Source organism: Saccostrea echinata, unplaced genomic scaffold (assembly GCF_033153115.1).
Source record: "Saccostrea echinata isolate AGI-Se365-2 ecotype Australia unplaced genomic scaffold, CSIRO_AGI_Sech_v1 ptg000054l, whole genome shotgun sequence".
NCBI classification, from domain to species: Eukaryota; Metazoa; Mollusca; class Bivalvia; order Ostreida; family Ostreidae; genus Saccostrea; species Saccostrea echinata.
Window position 1 is genome coordinate 13957345 of NW_026889803.1, and position 6579 is coordinate 13963923.

Below are 6579 nucleotides of genomic sequence, written 5' to 3' on the forward strand. Positions count from 1 at the left end.
GATTTATGATATTTAAAGCCAAAATTTAAAAAAAATCAATTTTTGCACTGTAAATTTATATCCCTTTTGGGGTATTATATCCCAAACGGATTATTATATCCCATTTCGGCGATTGGTCCCAACCTTTTTAATGCTGAGGCATTAATAAAGAGAATTACTAGGTATAGAAATTTCTAGAATATTTTCAAAAATACTTTTTTATGCAAGTTTACGAGTGTTTATAGTGTTTATAGTTTGTTGTAATTTTCCTCGATTCCTCACAATAAACTTTTTTATATAGAATTATTAATAAATACATGTACTTCATAGAACAATTTGTATATGACTAAACCAATCAATTTGTAAGGAAATTACTTATAAAGTTTGTAACAAAATAGTGTTTTGCCGGATATATTTACTTTTTTCACCCAAATACAACTGTACTAAAGATAACATTTTGATACGAAAGTAAGTTAATATCATCTAAGTTTGCATAATTATAAGATTAAGCCTGCAAAAACAATCTTGTCATTTCCTATCCTTCTATTGTTTGAATTAAAATTTAGAGCCTACAGTTTAATCAATAAAATGAATATTGAATGATCAGTTTTTAACTGAACTAATGAAATTTATCTTTATTTGGCTTTATGTTAAACAATTCAATATTTCATCCTTACATAACCTTTGTGGCGTTGTATTTCAAGCTTCGTCAATGAATATATTTGTTATTCAATGTCCAGGCTACTTTATGAAAGAAAACAAACGAATTTTCAGTATTTTACTTTCATTTTTTTTATTTGTGAATGAAACCATTGGTTATTCAGTGTCCGGGCTACTTCATAAGTTATTCTATAATTTACATTGTTTACATAATATTAATAAATACAATCATTGCTGATTTTGAACTCAATACGATGATTAACCCACTCGAGGAGTACAATATTCACCGAACCTCAAAGGCGAGGTGAATACTGCGCTTCAACAGCAATAATTGTTTTATTATATGATTAAATGAGCAGTTTATGCCATCATACTTGTTTACATTTGCTGAAGTCCAAGACAAATGCAATGAGAGAAGCAGGGTTAAATAAACATTGCCAGTGGTATTTTAAAATATTTAAAATCTACTTTAGTGCCATGAAAAAAGACATTATTTCAGGCTCTTTTATAAGATCAATTTGAAAGGGGGCATTATCAGGGAAAACTGACAGCTGAAAAAAAAAAATCGTTTATTAGCCCCCACGAAAAGAGAATTCTCTTAACTCAACTTTTGTTTTGAGGTTGGGGTGGTGAATTAAGGTCCATTAGTGGGAGACCAGCCTTTCAATGAATATTTTTAGTCTAAATTAAAAGTGAAAATTTACGTTAAAAAGTATTTATATACTCCCTAATGTTATGTCCACCTGAGTGGAAGTCGGCAGCAAGTGAAATTGCTTTCCAAACTATTTGTATCAATTAGGATATTCCGATCTATTTTTAGTTTATATATATATATATATATATATATATATATATATATATATATATATATATATATATATATATATATATATATATATATATATATATATATATATATATATATATACTTGTACATGAATCAAATGGAGTCTAAAATGCATCGGTAAGCATATTGCCATGGGCCTCTAATGTTACATGTATGTCTGAAAAAATAAATTCAATACCGGTCTGAAATTAAAGATTTAATCAAGCAAACTCTGATTCTTAGAAGACTTTCGAAAAAAAGTTTTTTTCTAAAGTAAAAAAAAAAAAGAAAGAGAAGAGAAAGAACGGAGTTGTAAACATTATTTCGACCCCCATTTGGCTCTCAGGTTAAAAATGAGAATTTGTAAAAGAAAAATGGCTACTGCATAAAATGTTCTGTGAACCAAGTTTTTGTTAAGGTCCCTCTATCCAATTAATTAGAATGTGTTTTGGATATCAAGAAAATCATGTTTAAAGGTATGATCTGAACAATAAGCTTATCTATTTTACTTTCAACATAGGGCACAAAGCATTTACCCCCAGGGAAAAAATATTCAAAGACTTTGAAGTACTGATGAACAGATATTACTGTTGTTTACTTAAGTACAAGTCTTTGTAAGAATCAGGCAAAAGCTGAATCACGAGGGTTCTCAGAATCAAATGATTTTCATACCATAGATTTCTTTTGCGTTATTAACCATGTATGCAAAATGAAAACAAGATGTGTTTGTGAAACACTGATGCCCCCGTATGGTAACTGATAGCAAAGGTTTAACTTTCTCAAATGCAAATCAAATATGTTGGTATTCAAAGTAAGGTCTTGTCTCGAGGAATATACCTGTGAAATATGAAAGCCCCAGCAGCAACCATTGAATAGATATGGAAAAGGTTAAAGTTTTTCAAAAGTAATTCAAACATCAAGGTCAAGGTCAAATGGTCAAAATTAATGGTGCCTAAGGAAAGGCCTTCTCACAAGAAATATACAGGTTAAAGTTTTTCAAAAGTAATTCAAACATCAAGGTCAAGGTCAAATGGTCAAAATTAATGGTGCCTAAGGAAAGGCCTTCTCACAAGAAATATACAGGTGAAATATGAAAGCTGAAGCACCAATCGTTCAAAAGTTATGACCAAGGTTAAAGTGTTTCAAAAGTAGGTCAAACTCCAAGGTCAAGGTCAAAGGGTCAAAGTTGTTGGTATCCAAAGGAAGGTCTTGTCACAAGGATTATATATGTGAAGAATGAAAGTCCTAGCACCAACGGTTCAAAAGTTATGGCCAAGGTTAAAGTTTTCCAAAAGTAAGTCAAACTCCAAGGTCAAGGTCAAAGGGTCAAAGTTGTTGGTATCCAAAGAAAGGTCTTGTCACAAGAATTACATATGTGAAGTATTAAAGCCCTAGCACCAGCGTCAGCGATTCAAAAGTTATGGCCAACGTTAAAGTTTTTCAAAAGTAGGTCAAACTCCAAGGTCAAGGTCAAAGGGTCCAAGTTGTTGGAATCCAAAGGCTGGTCTAGTCACAAGGATTACATATGTGAAGTATTAAAGCCCTAGCACCAGCCGTTCAAAAGTTATGCCAATGTTAACGTTTTACAAAAGTAGGTCAAACTCCAAGGTCAACTCCAAGGTCAAGGTAAAGGGTCAAAGTTGTTGGTATCCAAAGAAAGGTCTTGTCACAAGGATTACATATGCTACATATGCTAAGTATGAAAGCCTTAGCACTAACCGTTCAAAAGTTATGGCCAATGTTAAAGTTTTTCAAAAGAAGGTCAAGGTCAAAAGGTCAAATATGGTGGTACCCAAAGAAAAGTCTTGTCACAAGGAATACACATGTGAACTATGAAAGCCATAGCTCCAACCAATCAAAAGTTATGGGCAATGTTAAAGTTTTTGCGGACAGGCAAAAGCTAAACAGACAGACAGACGGACGGACATGGCAAAAAATATATACCCCCGAATCTTCGATACGGGGGCATAAAAAGTTTTAAGTCATGGTTCCTATGGAAACATGGCTAAAGAAATTTCCCTAGCAACAAGTCAATTTTCCATGTGTATGGACAAAACAAAAATCACTAAACTTTAGGACTTGAAATTGATTGTGAATATTTAAGAATTTCTTCTTATTTATTCCTATCGTAAAGATATACATTTAGAATGTTTTCACAATGCATTACATAGATATAAGATTTTGAGATATATCTGTGGTAGACTTAAAAGTGGAAAATGTTTGCAAATGCAGTGTTCAGTTTATTTATGTTGGACTTTGCAAATGTTAAGAATGCTTGTATGATATTAATAAAAATTGAATAATAGACTGTAGAGTCCAGATTACAAAATTTTTAGATCTAAGAACAGATTACTCTAACTCCATAAAAATCTATACTTATAAATTAATAAATTATGCAAATAAACTCCGAAACGGGTGCACCAGAGTTCTTACTAACTCCTTTATGAATACACTAGATACAAGATGATGTCTGTAAACTATATTCAGATTTCACTCGCATAGTAAATATCGTACATTAAATTAAAAGTCTACTTTCAGTTCCTATAAACAGCCATGAAATAGCAAAAACGTGAGTACGGTGGCGGTTCCGGTTGGCGGATCTAAGTTACTGGCAATTTTTAATGAAACTGACAACAAGCAATCGTTGATTTATTTCATAAAATGTCATCACTGAATTATTCAATCAAAACTTGATTTAAATGATATAAAAGAAATAAGTTGTGATAACCGATTTAAAAGGGAAATATGCAAATTACTTTTGTCATTCACCAATCTTGATATTGACGGAAACTTCTAGAACATCATATAGCATCGAGCCCGATGTTAAAAAGAAAAACGAGGCGATTATAGCTGCGTGAATATAACCCCCCCCCCAAAAAAAAAACTTTTGTGTGAATGGTCATTGAAATAATGGTAAATCATTGATAACACTATAAGTTGCGAATATATTTATATATCGAAAGACTATTATAGTAGGTTTTCCTAATAAATTTATCGGTAAAATTTGTATATTCTCACTAAGAGGATAGTGGCAAAGAACCCGACGTACAATTTGTACTTCGTAATAAATTTACATGAAAAGAGAAAATTAATGAATAAGGTATTGTTCAAATACAATATGAGCTGTTAAAATTTTGTGCTTTAATCAATACATTTCAGTTTTTTTTTTCTGAATACAGTTTTTTGTATCAAATACTCGGTCTTTACATAGGGCATTAAAAGCTAATGTTTACAAAAAAAAAAAAAAAAAAAAAAAAAAAAAAAAAAAAAAAATCCTTGACGGAAATGAAATAAGAGCACCTGAAGTACAATATCCATAACATAGTATAACAGGTTTCACAATAAACGTATCAATTAATGAAATTGTTATTTTTCCAAGTTTTTACAAAAAAAAGGGGGGTGACGTACATCTACTTCTGCTCCAAAGCTACAATTTATATTACTGGAATTTTTCTGTCGGTAGTGGTATAAATTCAATCCCCGCGCTTGCGCGGGATTTCATCTAGTTCCATAGAATTGAGCTCTTCAGTGTGCAGTGGATAGAGGGTTCTTAAATGAAAATCGTCGTTTTTCGACCCTCATTCGGCCCCCGGGGGGAATCTTATTTCACATCTACAGGTCACCATCAATTGCCTTCTAAAAGATACATGTGACTGGCTATTGACTAAAATGTAAGAGGAGTTTTGGAACTAAAAATTGTCATTTTTGACTACCTATTTGCTCCCAGGATGAAAACTCTGAAACCTTACTGCAAATCTACAGGACACCACCTATTATATTTCAAAAGATGAAATGACCACTGCTTAAATTATAAGAGGAGTTTGAGAAAGAGGAAAGTGTGACAGACGAACAGATGGACCAGGATAACAATTATACATACCCGAAATTTCTTTTAAAAGTGCAAGTATGACAAACGTGCTTTCAGTATTTAAATTTTCATATTTTTTTTTTATTTTACAATGAATATATTTGATACTTTTTTTATATAAAAGAAAACTAACGTGTTCGGTAATAAATATTACAACATCCGTCCTTTATCAATATGTAATGCAGTTGTAATGTGGAAAACAGCAATTATAAATGATTTCACGTGGGGGGGGGGGGGAGGATTCAATTGCATGATTGTTTGTTGTCTTTTTCGTTAATCTGTTTTAAAATACTTCTTTACCATTATTCACCAAAGCTTAAAATGTTTTTAAGTAGTCAATGATTGCTGTAATTTGTAGACTGTATCTGTCAAGTTCAAGTTCATTTATTCACTCAAAACCATCTAAATATATGATACATGAGGACAATGTAAAATATTTACGGTATATAAATTCAGGTCAGAGATACAAGTATATGATATACTTATTCAAAAATGAAAGTGGAGGAAAAAAAGAGATAAATACATGTACATACAATAATGGTATTAATGAGGAAAAAATCCCGGAGGACAGAATGAATCGTATATTCTTGATATAAACATACAGAGTTTTTTTTCAATGTCTTAGCATCTTGTTTTGTCATCAGGTGAGAAAATGTAAGTATATTTGGCCTAGCAAAGAAGTGTACATTAATATATTTTTTCGAGTGTTTGACAATGTAGTACATTCAAGTATAAAATGGAATTTGTTGGCTACATGTTTAGTTTTACAAAGTGTATAAAATCTTTCATTTAATGGTATACCTTCCCATCTTCCCAGTTCAACTGTAAGTCGGTGATTAGAAGTACGAAATTTTACTAGTATTTTTCTAAATTTAATTGCAAAATACTTCAATATTTTTCACATTCAAAATTTGAGTTTGTACACAACACCTTTGGATGACCTATTAATGACAGCATGGCATTTTTGTATAAATTGATCCTGTAATCTCTGCTTTACAACAGTAGTAACCCAATTTTCATTGTGACTATAACAAGACTGACTATTCCAAATATTAGATAGTCCACATTAATCAAAAGTCATAGTCGATCAATGTGTTCATACTAATTTCAGATTTTATTATTAATCTGATTGTACCGCGTGGTTCATTAGTGTGCAATTCAATTCATTTACCTTCAAAAATAAAATTTAAAACATTTTGCGTGATTTTTCTTTTCCTTTTTTCTCTTTTTTTTTTGTTTGTTTGTT